This window comes from Protopterus annectens, chromosome 1.part1 (genome assembly GCF_019279795.1).
Source record: "Protopterus annectens isolate FY-2018-M chromosome 1.part1, PAN1.0, whole genome shotgun sequence".
NCBI lineage: Eukaryota > Metazoa > Chordata > Ceratodontiformes > Protopteridae > Protopterus > Protopterus annectens.
This window is the reverse complement of record NC_056726.1, coordinates 60,215,449-60,234,544: the sequence shown is the minus strand read 5'-3', so window position 1 is coordinate 60,234,544 and position 19,096 is coordinate 60,215,449.

Genomic DNA, 19,096 nt, shown 5'->3' with positions numbered 1-19,096 from the left:
AAAACCCCTTCCAACACATACACCTTGGCTGTTGCCAGCCTATTCTCTTACGGGTGATGTCACCGCCTAGAAGTAATGCCTCCTGGTACAGCTGTGCTCAGTAATCTCGGTAGCGCATACTGTAGGTATGCTGCTTCATGCTGTAGTGAGTTCATGTAGATAGGCATAGGTTCGACTCCCAGCCCTTCCCTGTGTGTGTGTTTGTATCCAGCTGCCTCTGCAGATGATCATGCTTTTAGACGCCAAGCACAAACCTTAGCTATCAGCAGCCATTCCTTTACAGATGCGTTGTCGCCCCACCTGTACATGTGTGCCTCTGTTGGTGGTGTGCTCGGTGGTCCACGTGGCGCATTCCATACATGTAGTCGTACATTTTGTGCCAGGTTTGGGTATGTGGGGGTGTGGTCAATCACCGCTGCCTCGCCACATGTGTGTGTGTCTCCATGCTCCCAGCTGCGCCCATGGGTTCATACGGTATTGCTCTTGTGGTTCGCAGAACACTCATATCCTGCCGCCATCCCCTTGTTTGTTTGTGTGGATGGTGAATGCGCAGCTTCGTGTACTGCTTGTCTGCCTGTTGTGGTTTGACCGCCGTAAGCGTGGTGTTCTCCACGTGTACCATGCTATGGTGTGGTGCGGGTGATGCTGTGTACATTACACCTTCGGGCCTGCCACATGTGTCCGTCTGTATCTCTGTCATTGTATATCTACGTACCTATGTTGTGCCCGGCACTGCTGCTCTAGCATGGACGGCTTAATCTTTCCCATGTATCGCATATATTTGCCACGGCTGACACATATAACTGTAGTGCGTTGCATATCCACTCTGCTGTCCATGCACTGTCCGTATTCCAGAACACTGTAATGACATCTGCTGGATATCGTGGCAGACACAGCTATCCTTGCTGACCTGACAGTGTACCTGTACACGCCATACACCTTGTGTGTACTTGCCTAGTTATGAATTGTGTGTATGTCTGCCATGTGGGCGTATGCATGGCTGTGTGTGTCCCGCTACAGCCATCTGTGGAAGGGCCCCAGTGGCCACTGCCACTATAGGGTAATCCTTGTGGACCGCTGTTTCATGTGCACGTCTGCACATACCTGCAGACTGTACTACCCCTCCTACGGCAGCGGACTTAGATCGACTGCTGCCCTAGGCTGTAGGGCTCCATGGCACCCACCACCACAGCACATGGTGCCCCCATCTTGCAGCATACTCCACATGACGCACCTACTAGACAGGTGGCCCTACTAGTGTGGCGCACTGGGCAGCCGCAGGATTGCCATATGCCTACGGCCGGATATGGGCACATCACAAGGCATACATCTACATTCGGTGGTTTACGACGTCCAGGTTACAATACCAGAGGGGGGACCTCATCAGCTATGCTATAGAATGCGGATCTAGTTGGATTAGTAGGTGGAGGGTTGGCCACACACCAGGGCTGACCGATGGAACACTGACGAGGCCTCTTTTGAGAGGCAGGTGGAGCAAGCCCCCATAACGGGAATGTAGTTTAGGTACAGATGTAGGGTTAGCACACATTTGTCCACTCTTTCAGTTCTGTACCACTGTATTACAGTGATATGCTATGCATATCTTCCATATACATTGTTAAATCTTTGATTGATGAGTATTCGGCATAGTACAATATCATATGATACATGTGTTAATAGGATGCCTTCTGAGATGTTAACATATGTGTGTGTGGTTAACATTGCGTCTGTGCTTTCCATGCTGTGGTTACATGTTCATTGTTTACACAGAAAACACATGGAAGTGTAAGGGGGATATATAAAGCCTGGACTTCTATGTTATGTGTAAGTCTCACGGAGCGTACGGGTGATAGCGCTTACATGTCTATGGAGTAACCTTCGGATACCACATGTGACCTGTCGTGGACTAAATGTCTCGCTGACTGTTTCATCTACCTATGTGTGTCTTGGTTTGTGTGCCATAAGGTGCCAGCGGGTCTTTGATGTTGATTAGGTGTATTCCATGGTCAATTGACATTAATCCTATTAATTCACTGAAGGATGTTCTTCATTGGTGGGAACGCCATAGTGTGACCATCGTATGGCTTTCCTAGCTGACGTTGATATTGTGCCATTGGTATGTGTTCCACAGGTCACCCATTTGTTCTGCGGTATGGGAGCGTGTGATCCCCATTTCGGTGCTGGCAGATTGAGTGCTGTGTACGCCGGTATTCGCACAGCGGTCTGGCTTTGTATGGGGAGTGTCTACTGTTGTGCCTATCTGTATTTCCTGAGTTATGCCTCACTGCAGCTGTGTGGTTACACCAGGTTCGTGGTTATGGGTGCCATCTTGGTCCTACGCTAGTCCATCCCTAGCGATTGTCTACTGGACACTGGTATGGAGCAGTACACATTTCACACCTGCATTTAGCATTATCCAGTGGATGCTTTGCACTATCAGTGTGGAGTAAGGCACGTGCTACTCCCACATCCCTCCCACGGTGCGGGACAACGTATTGCATACCCAGGATCCCATGGCTGCAACCCTCGACGGTACACATTACACATCCGGCATGTGTGCGGGAATGGGATGTGGACGCACCTCTATGGACTCTACAATCTGGGAATATCTGTACATATGTCCTGCATTCCGTGGACAGTTGTCGTCAACCCTGAACACGCTGGGGGTGCATATGTCTGGCTGTACCGTAGTCACGGTTGTCAGTTCTTTCGGGTCTCTCGATCGTAGCTGATTGACATTGCGTACGGATGAATCTCTGGGGTCCTACTATGAACACCATTGTGCATATGTACAGTGTAGACCTTGTTGGACTGTGTCCATCTGGCTAGTGGGTTTGACTGCTGCTGTATGTTCCCCAATCGTGGATGTCTGCTTGCTACCCATATTATGTAGTGCTACATTGACCAGGGTATTCTGAACTGAAACCGGATGGTGTAGATCCAATGATGCAGGCTAGGAGATGCTTTAAGTGATCCTCAAATGTCCCATTAGGATATGTCCGCCACTGTATTGTCAAACTGACACAACCAAAACATGTAGATCCTATTAATTCATTGACGGATGTTCTTTATAAGCGTGAACGCCATAGCTTAAACATCCTATAACCTTTCTAGTTGACGTTGTTGGTGTGCCATTAGTATGTGTTCCGCAGGTCGCCCATTTGTTCCGCGGTATGGAAGGGAGTGATCACCATTCTCTTGCTGGCAGATTGAGTGCTGTGTACGCCGGTATTCGCACGGCGGTCTGACTTTGTATGTGGAGTCTCTACTGTAGTCCCTATCTGTATTCCCTGTGTTTTGCCTTACTACAGCTGTGTGATTCCACCAGGTTTGCAGTTATGGGTGCCATCTTGGCGTGACGTTTGTCCATCCATGGGAACTGCCTAATGGACACCGGTATAGGGCTGTACACATTTCACAGCTGCATTTAGCATTCTCCGGTGGATGATTTGCATTATTAGTGCGGAGTAACGCATATGCCATACCCACATCCCTCACACAGGGCGGACAAACGATTATCTGCCAATCAACTCCGACACTCCATTTCTGCATACCCACGATGCCATGGCTGCAACCCTCGACAGTACCCATTGCAAATCCTCCATGTGTGTAGGAATGGGATGGACGACATCTATGGACTCGACAATCTGGGGATTTCTGTGCATATGTCCTGCATTTCATGGACAGTTGTCATCAACCTTGAACATGCTGGTGGTGCATATATGTAGCTGTGCCGTAGTCGCGGCTGTCACTCATCTGGGTCTCCCGATCGCAGCCGTTGACATTGCGTCTGGATAAATTTTTGGGTCCTACAATGGACACAAATGTGCATATGTAAAATGTAGAACATGTTGGACTGTGTCCATCTGGCCAGTGGTCAGACCGCTGCTGTATGTTCCCCAATCGCGGATGTGTGTTTGACTACACATATTATGTTGTGCTACGAAACCCATGTTCTACTACGATTAACCCAAATGGTATTAATGTAATGCTGCAAGTTGGCAACTGCTTTAAGTAATCCTCAGAAGGCCCAGTAGGACGTATACGCCACTGTATTGTCAATATAACACAGCCAGAACATGTGGACCCTATTGATTCATTGGAGGATGTTCTTTATAAGCGGGAACGCTAGTGTTTAAACATCCTATGACCTTCCTAGTTGACGTTGTTGGTGTGCCATTGGTATGTGTTCCACTGGTCGCCCATTTGTTCTGCAGTATGGCAGCGGTAATCCCCATGTTGTTGCTGGCAGATCGAAGTGCTGTGTGCGGCGATGCATGCGGTCTGGATTTCTATGGGGAGTGTCTACTGTAGTTTCCATCTGCATTTCCTGTGTTATGCCTTACTGCAGCTGTGTGATTCCACCGGGCTTGCAGGTATGGGTGCCATCCTGGTCGTAGGCCTGTCCATCCATAGGGATAGCCTACTGGACACTGTTATGGCCTATACAAATTCAACACCTGCATTTAGCATTATCCGGTGGATGCTTTGCATTATTAGTGGGGAGTAGGTCATGTGCTATACCCACATCCCTCCCACGGGGCGGGACAACGGATTATCTGCCAAACAACACCGAGCCCCATTTCTGCATACCCAAGATCCCATGGCTGCAACCCTCGACAGTACCCATTACACATCCTTCATGTGTGCGGGACTGGGATGTGGACGCACATGTATGGACACGTCGATCTGGGGATTTCTGTTCATATGTCCTGCATTTCATGGACACCTGTCATCAACCTTAAACACGATGGTGGTGCATATGTCTAACTGTGCCGTAGTCACGGCTATCGCATCATCTGGTGGTCGGAAACGGCTGGGTGGAGTTCTGTTAGAATGTATTTTTGGGTCCTACAATGGACACAAATGTGCATATGTAAAGTTAGATGTTGCTGGACTGTGTCCAAATGGCCAGTGGTTTTGACTGCTGCTGTATGTTCCCCAATCGCGGATGTCTGTTTGACTACCCATTCTACGTGGTGCTATGTAAACCATGTGTTTTAGAACTGTGAATAAATGGTGTATATCCAAAGATGCGGGTTAGCAACTGCTTTAAATAAACCTCAGACGTCCCAATAGGACATATCCGTCACTGTACTTTCAACATAACACCACCGGAACATGTTGATCCCCTATGTATTCATTGAAGCATGTTTTCTTTATAGGTGGGAACGCCATAGTTTACATATCCTAGTTGACGTTGTTGGTGTGCCATTAGTATGTGTTCCACAGGTCACCCATCTGTTCACTGTATGGTAGCAGTGCTCCCCATTTTGTTGCTGGCAGATTGAGTGCTGTACGCCGCAGTTGACGGGCGGTCCGACTTTGTATGGGGAATGTCAACTGTAGTCCCTATGTGTATTTCCTGTGTAATGCCTTACTGCGGCAGTGTAATTCCACCGGGTTTGCAGTTATGGGTGCCATCTTGGTCGTACGCTTGTCCATCCATGTGAATTGCCTACTGGACACTGGTATAGGGCTGTACACATTTCACAGCTGCATTAAGCATTCTCCGGTGGATGCTTTGCATTATTAGTGGGGAGTAAGGCAGGTACTACGCCCACATCCCTCCCATGGGGCGGGACAACGGATTATCTGCCAGACAACACCGAGCCCCATTTCTGCATACCCAAGATCCCATGGCTGCAACCCTCGACAGTACCCATTACATCCTTCATGTGTGCGTGACTGGGATGTGGGCCATGTATGGACACGTCGATCTGGGGATTTCTGTTCATATGTCCTGCATTTCATGGACACCTGTCATCAACCTTAAACACGCTGGTGGTGCATATGTCTAACTGTGGCGTAGTCATGGCTATCGCACCATCTGTTGTTCGAAACGGCTGGAGGAGTTCTGTTAAAGGTATTTTTGGGTCCTTCAGTGGACACCAATGTGCATATGTAAAGTTAGATGTTGCTGGACTGTGTCCAACTGGCCAGTGGTTTTGACTGCTGCTGTATGTTCCCCAATCGCTGATGTCTGTTTGACTACCCATTCTACGTGGTGCTACGTAACCAGGTGATTTAGAACTGTGAACAAATGGTGTACATCCAAAGATGCAGGTTAGCAACTGCTTTAAATAAACCTCAGACGTCCCAATAGGACATATCCGTCACTGTATTTTCAACATAACACCACCGGAACATGTTGATCCCCTATGTATTAATTGAAGCATGTTTTCTTCATAGGTGGGAACGCCGTAGTTTACATATCCTAGTTGACGTTGTTGGTGTGCCATTACTATGTGTTCCACAGGTCGCCCATCTGTTCCGCAGTATGGTAGCGAGTGCTCCCCATTTTGTTGCTGGCAGATTGTGTGCTGTATGCGCGGTGTTACGGCGGTCCAACTTTGTATGGGGAATGTCAACTGTAGTCCCTATGTGTATTTCCTGTGTTATGCCTTACCGCGGCTGTGTAATTCCACCGGGTTTGCAGTTATGGGTGCCATCTTGGTCGACGCTTGTCCATCCATGAGGATTGCCTACTGGACACTGGTATAGGCTGTACACATTTCACACCTGCATTTAGCATTCTCCGGTGGATGCTTTGCATTATTAGTGGGAGTAAGGCAGGTGTTACGCCCACATCCTCCCACGGCGGGACAAAGGATTACCTGCCAAATGACACCGAGCCCTGTTTCTACATACCCAGGATCTCTTGACTGCAACAGTCGACAGTACCCATTACACATCCTTCATGTGTGCAGGACTGTGATGTGGACGCACTTCTATGGACTCTGAACTCTGGGGATGTCTGTGCATATGTGCTGCATTTCATGGACAGCTATCATCAACATTGAACACGCTTGCGGTGCATATGTCTAGCTGTGACGTGGTCACGACTATCGGTTCACGTGGGTGATGATGGAGGCTGGCACGCATTCCGTACGGGAAAACTTTTGGGTCCTACAATGGACACCAATGTGCATATGTAAAGTGTAGAGCTTGTCGGACTGTGTCCGTGTGGCCAGTGGGTTTGACTGCTGCTGTGTGTTCACCAATTGCGGATGTCTGCTTGACTACCCATAGTGTGGTGCTACGAAACCATGTTTTCCGAGACGGAACCAAATGGTGTACATCCAATGTTGCAGGTTAACAACTGCTTTAATTAATCCCCAGAGGTCCCGGTTGGGAAGTATCGCCACTTTATTGTCGGAACGACACCTCCAGACTAGGTAAATCATGGGCACTTTGGCCCGGTCTTACCGGCCATTTGCAAGTGTAATTAGCAGACACGGGTCAATACATGTATGATAATACATATTGTCATGCCGTAGTTAATCTATGTTATTTGGACAATGGCTTCTGCTATTCACATCCGTTGCTGTGGGTGTTGCCGGTTACCATACATATGGCTTTCTCAAAGGCCGAATTCACAATTCTGAACACTACTGTGGTCTCCTTTAAGGACCCTGAGCCAGTGGTCAACAGTACTGCAGCCACTGCATCACTTACATATGCCGTCTACCGGTACCTACAGGACTGCATGGATCAGACATTCCCTCACCCAACTGTGGTTCATTGTACCAATGCCAAGCATCCAGTGTGGTGTACCCCAGCCATACACAAGCTGTACAACGAGAGGAGGTGGCTACTACAAGGCAGAGCAGACACCTTGTGAGGTATGACACCCTTGGTCATTATATGTGTAGAGCTACAGGCTGTCATGACATGGTCCGGGGCATGTTGCACAGATATATCTCCATGGACCTGGCTGACAATCATACAGCCTTCATTTGCTATGCTGGACACCTGGGAGGTCACTCCCACATATGCTCTGACTGGGTTCACGATGATGTGGAGTTTACTCAACATACACACATTGCCAACATACGGGCTGACAGGTTCAGTGAAGACATCTCCACACCCTCCCCCCCACATGAATAGATGTGTGTACCGGCGGTTTGTGGTCCCAGAATGTTCTGTGATGCACGGGTGGAACATGCTCTCTCCAGGGTAGTGAACATAGCATCCATGGGACCAGCTGGTGACCCGACTGTGTACTCCACGATCTCATTGAGGAATTAGACCCACAGTTAGGACAGCTGTTTATTTGTAGCCTCACCTCGGGTAACGTGATTCGGGTTGTGTCACGGCGACTGTTGTCCCACGCCAGGGCCAATGCCTCTACTGACCCTGGTTATTACTGTCCCATTACCATGAGGAGACCTATCTGCAAAGACATGGGAAGGATCATACTCATGCTCGTGGATGAAGGCATAGGGGACCTGCATACTTTGCATCCAACCCGGTTTGGCTTGGTCAGGGGCGGTTCATGCGTTTAAAGCATGGTTGACGTTTTCGGGACAGTCACCGAGGCCATTGATGTGGGTCTTGCAGTCCATACAGCCTACCTCAACCTGGCAAAGGCCTTCAACACAATACCCCCCTCGGGTATCATTGATAAACCCATCGGCTTGGATGTGAACACGTACATCGCAGGATGGGTTGTAAACTGGCTATGTGACACGGCCCACGTGGTCAAAGTTGCTGGCAGCATGTCGGACCTACTGCCTGTCGCAGGCGGTGTCCCACGGGGCTCTGCTCTGGGTCCACTCCTCTTCTACATCTACATTTCCACAGTACAGGCACACACAGGGGTGTTATGGGCATTGTTTGTAGATGATTGCGAACTGGTGCCATAGTGGGACGGACATCTGAAACAGATATCCTTCAAGGGCCTCCCAGATATGCATATCTGCTGTCAGGACATGGCCTACAGCTAAATGCAAGGTAATGCAAAATCATACCCGTCGAGGAAAACTAGGTCACCCCTGTCCGGCATATGGGTGGCAGTCCACTGAGCGCGGGAGTAATTACCAGGGATCAGGGGACACAGGTTGTCGGTCAACATTTGTTCAACACACACATTGCTATCGTGGTTCGGTGGGACTTCTACATTGCCCACCTGTTTGTGCAGGGATTCACATCTAGATCAGGGTAGGTCATTGTCTCCTTGTACTCATTACGTGTTACACCTATGATTGAGTACATTGCCCCATTCGGAGGGTATCTGACCTGACACCTACAGCAGCTGGGAAGGCCTCATAGGTTAATTGTCATACAGATGCAGGGTGTCAGGGATTTGTGTAATGCTGCCCCACTGTTAGGACCCCTGCTCCATTCGGTCACATACCTCTTGTTCGGTGTTGACCTGTGCCTGACATACGAGGCCATGTCGACCCATATGTCATGTCTGTGCTTCACCTACTGTATCTACATCCCTCGGAACCACAAGGGCAGGTGACGTGAACCTTGACGCGGTCATTAATAGGATGTGTTGGAGTGACACATATGTCACCCAGACACTCACTATGCTGTGGATCTACATCACAGTACATGTGAGGCAGAGATCCTTGCTAGCCTTGTTCGAGGGGTATCTTGTCCGTTGGATGGGGGATTGCAGATATACCCCAGGGATTACAACATTATCACTGCTTGACAGAGGTACGGCAATATCATAGGCATTTTATCTCTGGACCGGAGGGTTGGCAGAGGAATCCTAACTATGGAGTAGGGTTATGGCTGACCTTGGGTAGATAGCCTACCCTGTACCTATGGACCTATGAACCTATGTTCATAGTTTGTCCCATTTACACTTGTCTATCCCCTATCCTCTTTCTCATGTGTATATTTCTGTGGCACGTGATTGTCCTCTGTATTACCTGCAGGTATGCTGTCTACAGTGCACATACGTCACGGTTGATTACAGTGTATCTGTGTCCCTACCACTGTGATACTGAGGACTACCACACATCCTTCACAACATTACATGCATATGTCCATTCTATTATTCTTTGGCCTATGGGGGGGTGTTAACGGTTACACGTGTCCCTGTTTGTGCACGCTTCATGGTGGTCTTTGACCAGCCTCCGTTGGGTCGTGGGTTGGACGGTGTTGCTGTGTGTTTGGCATGTGTTTTCATTGCCGGTACATCTGTGGGAGGTGTGGTTGGCACATGTTCCTCTTTGCAGGAGCCCCATCCTGGGGTTTTGTGTCATGCATCTACACTTGGCACGTGCCATATGTCCTGTGCTATTCCCACAGTCGTGTATGCCTTCATGCATTACTACTGCGTGTTACTGGCTGTTTGTATGTGGTACACATGGCGATTGTGGTGGTTGGCTTGGCCTATTCCCATGCTAGGACATACACATCTGTCAATTAAGTTGTTAAAATCAGACTGTAACACTCATTAGGCTTTTCAAAATGACAGTCAATAACACAGGAAGCTCAGTTTCACAACGTTTTAATAGTGTGCACCAGGAGGCAAATAACTATGCAGTACAAGTATAGAGTTTTGTGTGACTCTATACAGGAATCAGCTTTATGTGTATTGTGTTTACAATCAGCTTTTGTCCACCTTAATGACATGGTCAGTCACAGGGCATTTACATCACTATAGTCCACAATATTCTATTCATACGACGGTGGTAAGGTAATGCTTATTAAATGTTTTCCCATGAGAATAGCACAGCCTTGCAAGGCACCTAGTCAATTAGAATGTCCTTCTGTAAATGTTGCTCTGTCAAGGTTCCAAGCCTGTTCGGATACAATAGTCAGTTCATTTCCTACTAGGTTCCTTTGTCTCTCTGGTGAGCAGCTGTACTCTATCTTCGATAGAGCTCACAAGGCCATCCTCCTCAGTGGAAGGAAGAAAGATATACATGTACATACATTTATTATTCTCTAACCCAGCGGATAATTAATGCTGAATGACATACACCTGCTGAACTGATTACTGCCAGGGTCAGAGTTCAATCACACTGCAGCTACGCTTCAGGCAATTACATGCATGATAAGTTCTACTGCCATATTGTAAAATAGAATAAAATGCATTATACACTATTTGCTTCTAAAATAGCACGTCATATATGTTTAGATATATATATTTTCTAACATTCTCCCTCCTTTTAATGCTTTTATTCTATCCAGAAACATATACAACATTATTTCATTCCCTAGCCTCTTCCTCTCTGGAACTTTTAACTAGGCAACTCATTTGTTTTACATTTCAGAAAGAATTTCATTTGGTATTAACAAATTCCACTCCAGGTCTTGATACCTAGTCTCGGTTACAGATACGTCAACAGAGTCCCTAACTAATCCTTTCATACAAGGTATCCCGCAACAGACACATGCTCCCAATATGAGCAAAAAAACACAAATGGCAATCAAGATATTCATTATGAGTGAACTCCATCCACCAAATGGTTTCTGGAATAAGTTCGTCAGTGGGTTTGGGCCTGGTTCCACCATGGCTGATACCTGCTGTATTACCTCTAGGTGGTCTTTGATATCGTGCTTATTATGTGGTATATACGCACAGCAGTCTTCTTTGATAAGCGCCAAGACGTACCACCACTCGCCGCCAGGGTGCAGTCAAGAGCCATTACGTTTTGTAGCACAACAGTTCTCATTGCATTCAGTTCATCAGTCACAAGTTCGAGAGCGGAAAAGTCGCATTGCTCATTACTTCGAGAGGTTTTGACAACTTCCTCGCTTCCCTGATTGATTTCACTGCTCCATAAGCTGGGATTATTCCAGCCCAGGATATAACACTGTCACTCAAGTCCATATGAGTCAATTTTCCTTTATCTCTTACAGAAGAATGATCTTTCCAAACAGCTTCAATTTCACCCACTGGATTAGTAGGTTTCTCCACTGAGTTCCCAGTTCTTCGAGCTATATCTCTTACATTTCGTATCGCACCAGAGGCAATTCAGCAGTATGTCATATGGCTGGAACCAGATAACCCAAAAAACAACTGCCGGACCATTTCTCAGATAACCATTGATATGCTTTTTCCCCACAAACAAAATAACAATATTCTACTTTACTACTGATGCGGGTTAACTCTGCATGTAACATTTTCCTGTCTATAACAGACAACTGTTTATACAATTCAGGATGTTTCTGCACATCTTTCCACGTTGTTCTCATTAAGCTTAAATACGAATCATGAATGGTGCTACAACTAGTACTGTGATCTTTGGCTGTTATATGACATTTGTAAGACACAGTTATGTTACAATTACTCCCACCAACTTGGACTGTATCATGTTTATAAAACAAACAATTCCTTTTTGTGTAACAGGTAAGTACAGTGCCACTTTGTCCTGTGATCTCACAGAACCTGTATCAAAAGGTAGATATTCACAAGTCTCAATTTATCCCCAAGGGGACAGCAGACATCAAAAGTCCTCCATATGCTGTAGGTATGGCTGTACAAACCCAGCAATTTGAAATGTTCATAGTCTCTACATGCACACGCTTCATGGCTAGGTATGTGTTGAGGTTTGGATGCCAATCTGTGGCCAGTTCATCACGTCTCATTATTTGTATCTGTGTAGTTATATGCAGGAAAGATCCCAGCAAAAGAAAAGTCACCACAAACATGGTTAATAGGTGTATGATCAGTAGGACAGTAAACCAATGTCTTTGGGGTTGCTTTCTATTGTTATACACTCTGCCCCTGGTCATTCTGTCTCTGTGGTATATTGGCTACGACATGTAAATCAGACTGGATATTCTTTACCGGTTTGCAAAGGGTCAGGTGAACCCAGGATGACCTCTCCGCAACCTTTACTGCAGTAGGCATTGCCAACAGTACCTGGTATGGACCTTCCCACGTTGGACTCGTCCGGTTACTTGTTTGGATAACAGTCAACCACACCCAGGATCCTGGAGTCAGCTCTGCGTCCAGCTTCGTTTGTTCTTTATCTGAAAAACAGTTTAACTGCAAAACAGTGTTATTGGTTAACAATCCTCTCATGTAACTGGCTAATGAGCCATCGACCTCCAGCTCTGCAGGCATGAGAGCTTTCCACTGTGGCACATAATATGCCATTACAAATACTACTTCAAAGGGTGTCAAACCCTTTACATTTGGAACTGTTGTCATGCTCAGCAATGCTAGAGGTAGACAGCAACCAATTCATCTGGGTGTCACTCATCAACCTCCTCAACTTATTTCTCGGAATCCCATTGTACCTCTCCACCAGTCATGCTGACTGTGGGTGGTACGTGCAATGATTATTCAAGGAAATCCCAAAGAATCCCCCAGGTTGCTGGATTGTCTGGTTCACAAAATGTGTTCTATTGTCACTGTAGCTTCTTTCCGGTATGCCAGATCTAGGATACTTTATTTTACTGGGGCCTTTGCCGCTGTTGCTGCATCCGATTCATGGTTGGAAATGCTTCTACCCATTTTGAAAACATATCTATAATCACTAAACAGTATTTCTTCCCTTCACATGTATTCAGCTCTATAAACTCCATACAAATAGTATGGAACGGATATGGTGGTGTAGGGAAACACCCTCGCTTTGGTTGGAATACTCACTGTGCATGCTGTTTACTGCAAATATGACACGCTGCTCAAAATGTTTGTATGTGGTTCCTAATTCCGTATGTTAAGAATATTCTGTTAACCAACTGTACCATCCCCCCTGTTGAGACATGGCTCTGCCCATGGCTCAACAAAGCCGCATATCTACATAAATTAGACGTTAATATTGGCTTTCTCACTTTGGAGATGTACAGTCCGTCTTCAAGGATTGCTCCTCGTCTTACCCACGTCTGCTTTTCTGCTTTCGTAGTTGATGTTTGCATTGTTTCTAACATTTCTAAATCTCGAATCTCTGAGGATTGTCATTCCTCATTCAAAAAGAAAGTTTCTGAGTGTGAGGCTGCTTGTTTTGCAGCTGCATCAGCTCGTGCATTACCTTTCGTAATCTTATCCTGTTGCTTTGTATTAGCTGCACATTTACAATTAGCTACTTTAGTAGGTAACTGAATGGAATCTAATAACTTCAAGATCAATTGCGCATGATTAATCGGTTTACCAGTGGATGTTATCATTCCCCTATTCTTCCACTGCTGCGCATAAACATGCACTGTAGAGACAGCATACTGACTATCGGTATATATGTCCACACATCTGTTTTTCGCTAGAGTGCAAGCACGTGTTAAAGCTATCAATTCTGCTGCTTGAGCAGACAAGTTATGCTGCAGGGGTTGGGCTTCTACAATCTCAATATCAGTAACTTCTGCATAACCTACTTGATTGTTTCCTGTAGGACCCTTTCTACATGATACGTACACATAAACTGTCACCTCTGCATCATCTAAGGGTATATCAGTAATATCCTGTCTGGGTAAAGTTATTTGCTCCATTTCATGTAGGCAACTGTGTGGTGTGCCATACACAGGTGTCAGACGTGATGTTGATGGGTTTAATGTTGTACAACGTTCAATCACCATATGAGGTTCACTCAGGAGTATGGTCAAACAAGAAAGATGTGTAGCACGGGTCAGGAATGCTATTTTCTCTTGCAGCTAGATTATCGCAACTGCATGAGGCACTCTCACAGTGAGAGGGTGAAATAATACCATTGATGCCGAAGTCTGTACTGCCATGGCTGCTGCAACAACTGCCTGTACACAATGTGGCAATGACCGTGCCACTGGGTCCAACTGCGATGAGTAGTAAGCTATGGGGCGTTGCTTACTTCCATGCTGTTGCGTCAAGACTGACGTCATATATCCCTGCTTACAATCTACAGTCTGACAACATCTGTTATGATAATTCGGGAGACCTAGAACAGATGTTGAAGCTATCAATCGTTTTAGTCTGCAGAAAGCTGTTTCTGCTACTGGAATCCAGTGTAGTATATCTTGTGCTGCCATAGGTGTATTAAAGATTAAAGCAGACAATAGAGCCGATTCAAAAGCATAGTTTGGTAACCAGCTTCGACAAAGGTTAGTCATCCCAGGAAGGACATCATTCCCTTTTTGGTAGTTGGCTTGGGTGCTTGTGAAATTGCTGCCTTCCTATCTTCATCTAATGTTCTACCCTCCTTGGATACCACATATCCCAGGTACTTGACCTGTATTCTCCGAAGTTGCAATTTATGCTTGTTTACTTTATGTCCCTGTTCTGCTAAATATTTCAATAATGCTATTGTATATTCCCTACATTGCTGCTAGGTAGGGGCCGCAAGCAGGATGTCATCCACATAAAGTAGAACTTGACTGCCCCCGGGTGGAGTAAACCCCGGCAGGTTGCTAGCCATCTCCTGTGCGAATATCGTTGGACTTTCACAGTATCCCTGCGAATGGTATGGCTGTATCTGTTACCCTGAATGTAAATGCAAACCAATACGGACTGTCTGGATGTATAGGTATTGAAAAGGAAGCATAGCTTATATCTCCCACGGTAAGATACTTCTGTTGCGGGTTCATATCATTCAATATAGTGTGTGGGTCTGGCACCATCGGTACCCTAGGTATTATTGCATGATTTACAGCTTGTAAATCCTGTACCATCCGCCATTCCCCGTTTGCTTTTCTAACAGGAGATAGAGGGGTATTACATGGTGAATAGTGATTACTTTGTGGATGGGGAATTCCCTCTGCAACTTTCCGGATATCCTCCGGTGTCCACGGTCTATACACTAGGGGAGTTGGGTCCTGGCCTTCCTGTCCTGCCTGAGGGTTCGGTACTTCAATTAATTGACAGATTTCCTCACTCTGTTCTAGTGACTCTCTTCTTAGTTGAGTGTCCCTAGGTGTTTTACGTGTTCGGGATGTAGTTTCAATAGCTTCTCTTACAAATGGTTATTGTGATACCTCTGTTTCCACAGGATAACGTGGGGGGGACTAGCCTGCCCTCCCGCTTCATATCCTGGATGTGGTATCAGAGGGGGTGGAGGGGGGGCCGCTACTACTGTATTATTATCTTCTTTGTTCACGATGATGCTTTCGCATTTTTAGTCTTCTGTTCCCTTCGGTTCACTACCTCAATCCACCTATGTGCTTCAGGGATACCCAAATGTCGCTGTTTTTTAGCCTGAACAACATCTGCGTCACATTTTAAGTGATTCCAATGTTTCACTAACGATATTTTGTCTAATATACCATCAATGTCATATTTATTACCCCATTTTGCAAAATATCTCACATTATCTGCTCTCTGCAATTGCATATACTTACATCATCCGTCAAAGGCGGATCTCACGATCTCTTAGTGCACTAATTTCCCATGTCTTCTAAACGACTGTTACGTAACCCTTCTCTCGTACCACGTGGTATCTCCTTCCCTGTATCCACTGTGGTGTCTACAATGACTATTTACTCTACTCTGTGTTCCCCTGATCTATGTCCAAATGTAAAACTACTTGAATTGGTCTTCGACCTGCTATCACAACTGTTAACAAAAACACAATGTAGCCTGGTCCCTGATCTACAATAGAGACAAAAAGGCAAACTCTCCTTACCTGAGCCTCCCGTTTATGACTGCACGTTTTCTTCTTGGGATCCAGTTTTCCGCTTTTCAGCCACAGATCAGACAGTAGACAGCCTCTTTACACACAACAATTCAGTCGGAGGTCTTTCACTCAAGAAGAACCATTTAGGCAACTTCTCCTGCGCAGATTTCTTACCACCCATGCACTCTGACCTGTAGCTTACCAAGGGAATTCCGGCTAAGAAGGACCACAATGTCAAATAAGTTGTTAAAACCAGACTGTAGAAATCAGTAGGCTTTTCTAAATGACAGTCAGTAACACAGGAAGCTCAGGTTCACAACGCTTTTAGTAGTGTACACCGAGGCAAAAACTATACAGTACAAGTATAAGAGTTTTGTCTGACTCTATACAGGAAGCAATTTGTTTATATAGTGTTTACAATCAGCTTTTGCCCACCTTACTGACGTGGTCAGTCACAGGGCATTTCCATCACTATGGTCCGCAATATTCTATTCATACGAGGGTGCTGAGGTAATGCTTTTAAAATGTTTTCCCATGAGAATAACACAGCCTTGCAAGGCACCTGGTCAATTACAGTGTCCTTCTGTAATTGTTGCTCTTTCAAGGACCCTGGACTGTTCGGATACAATAGTCAGTTCATTTTTTAATACGTTCCTTTGTCTCTCTGGTAAGGAGTTGTACTCTATCTTCGATAGAGCTCACAAGGCCATCCTCCTCAGTGGAAGGGAGGAAGATATACATGTACATACATTTATTTTCCTGTAACCCAGCAGATAATTAATGCTGAAAGACATAAGCCTGCTGAACTGGTTACTGCCAGGGTCAGAGTTCAATCACACTGCAAATAAGCTTCAGCCAATTACATGCAAGATCATTTCTACTGCCATATTGTACAGTTGAATGCAATGCATTATATACTATTTTGCTTCTAAACTGGCACGTCATATGTGTTTCTATATATATTTGTCTAACAACATCCATCCGGCCATATGCATGTTATTCCGTCCTTTGCCTTGGCCGTGGGTGTTTGGCCGTCCGGCAACGCTACTCCCCACATGTGATGTCCCACCTTCCTCTTCTGTGCCTGTGGCACCCTGTTAGGACGTCCTGTTTGGTAGGCACATGTTCCGCTATATGTGTTTGACATGTCTGCATAGCTAATCATCGGTACGGTGGTTGAACACCCCGACTTGTCCACATGTGTACAGATATGTGCACCGTGGCATGTGCAAGCCTATGGGGTTTGGACGGGTCCATACCACATGCGGGATGTTCACATTCTGCCGACACATTCACATGCAGCCATTTGCATATCTGTACCTGAGGTGGGTTGTTAACATGTGGGGTACATATTTGCCCGCGTGGCACTGCCTAAGACAATACTTCTTACCACATTTCAGGTATGCCCATTGTGTGTAGGTGTGTAGCTGCGCAAGGCTGCTAGCTGGGTTGGGTGCACGGTCGTACATGGGTGGGGTTACATGCTATAATGGGGCTATTGTGTATTACATTTGCATGCATGGGTTCTGCTTCTGGATATTACGCTTAGACATACGCCGTCCTGTGTATGCACGGCGAACACGTTGTTGGGTGTGGTACATGTTGCTATGCACATGTTTGCCTGTGTTTAGGTATCTTGCTTCCTTCTTGTTGTTATGTCGACATGGCTACCCGGCTGTGTACTCTCACTACTGCTGGTGACCATTACGGTTGCCACCTTTTCCAATGCCCAAAGTGGGAAATCTTTTGTGGAAACATCGGATTTTGCAGGACAACACATACCCACAGCAAGTAGAGATGACAGAACTTCACTTTTTTGCCAAAATATACGCTTATTCTCATAGCATTTGGGTTCCTTATTCTGTTTCTTATGCTATGTATGTGTTTCATATACAAAATATATGTTTTATGCTACTATTAATGGTATATTGAGGGAATATTTTTGTCCGGAAATCTCAGGTCATTTGCCATTTTTCGATTTGTGGCGGGACACAACTGTCAAATGAGGGACTGTCCATAGCAAAGTGGGACAGTTGGTAACCCTGGTGACCATGCCCATGTCACTACTCCTATGTCGGTGCGGCGTGCTGACATGCTGCGGTACACCTTCTCTGGGTATGCCCACTGACAGTGCATTGTGGGACAATCACGGTATTACGTGTATCCTTTGTTCCTTGGACGGGTACACTTAGGGCTTCGTGGGTTGTGTTTGCTTCTCCGTTTTGTTGGGACGGGTACTATGTTGCATACTCTACGTGCGTTTCATTCTGCACGGGCCCTGGCTGGTGCCATTACTATTATGGGCGGCCTGTGGAAATCAGCACTTTAGGTTGCTCATTGCCTGCCGGCTTAGCCACGCCTCCGGACGCATCCTACTTGGGCTCGCTCACGTAACCTACGCACGTGTCTGTGGTTGCGGCGCGCACTCATTACTATGCATATGGCGCTGCTACGCTGACTATTCACTGCACCGCTGGCGCAAGCCTTAGACCGGCCTTGCGCCGAGCTTCATGAATCCCGGGGAATGTTAAGTCAATAGCCAAAGAGTTAATGTTAGTTTTCCCCGGGTTAGAGATCACCAAACAAATACAGAACAATGAACCTCATTTATGCCAAGGCAATGGACCACCTTGGCCAGTGATTTAAAGCAAAACAGTAAAAAACTTCAGAGAACCACCCACATACTGATGGGTTAGTATAATGCTTTAATAAAACTCTGCAGTCTCCGCTACAGAAGACCACACAATAGAATGGTGGGACTTACCTCCTGCTTGCTGTAAGAGAGGTGCCTCAAGCTTCAACAGAATGTATCCATTTGAGTT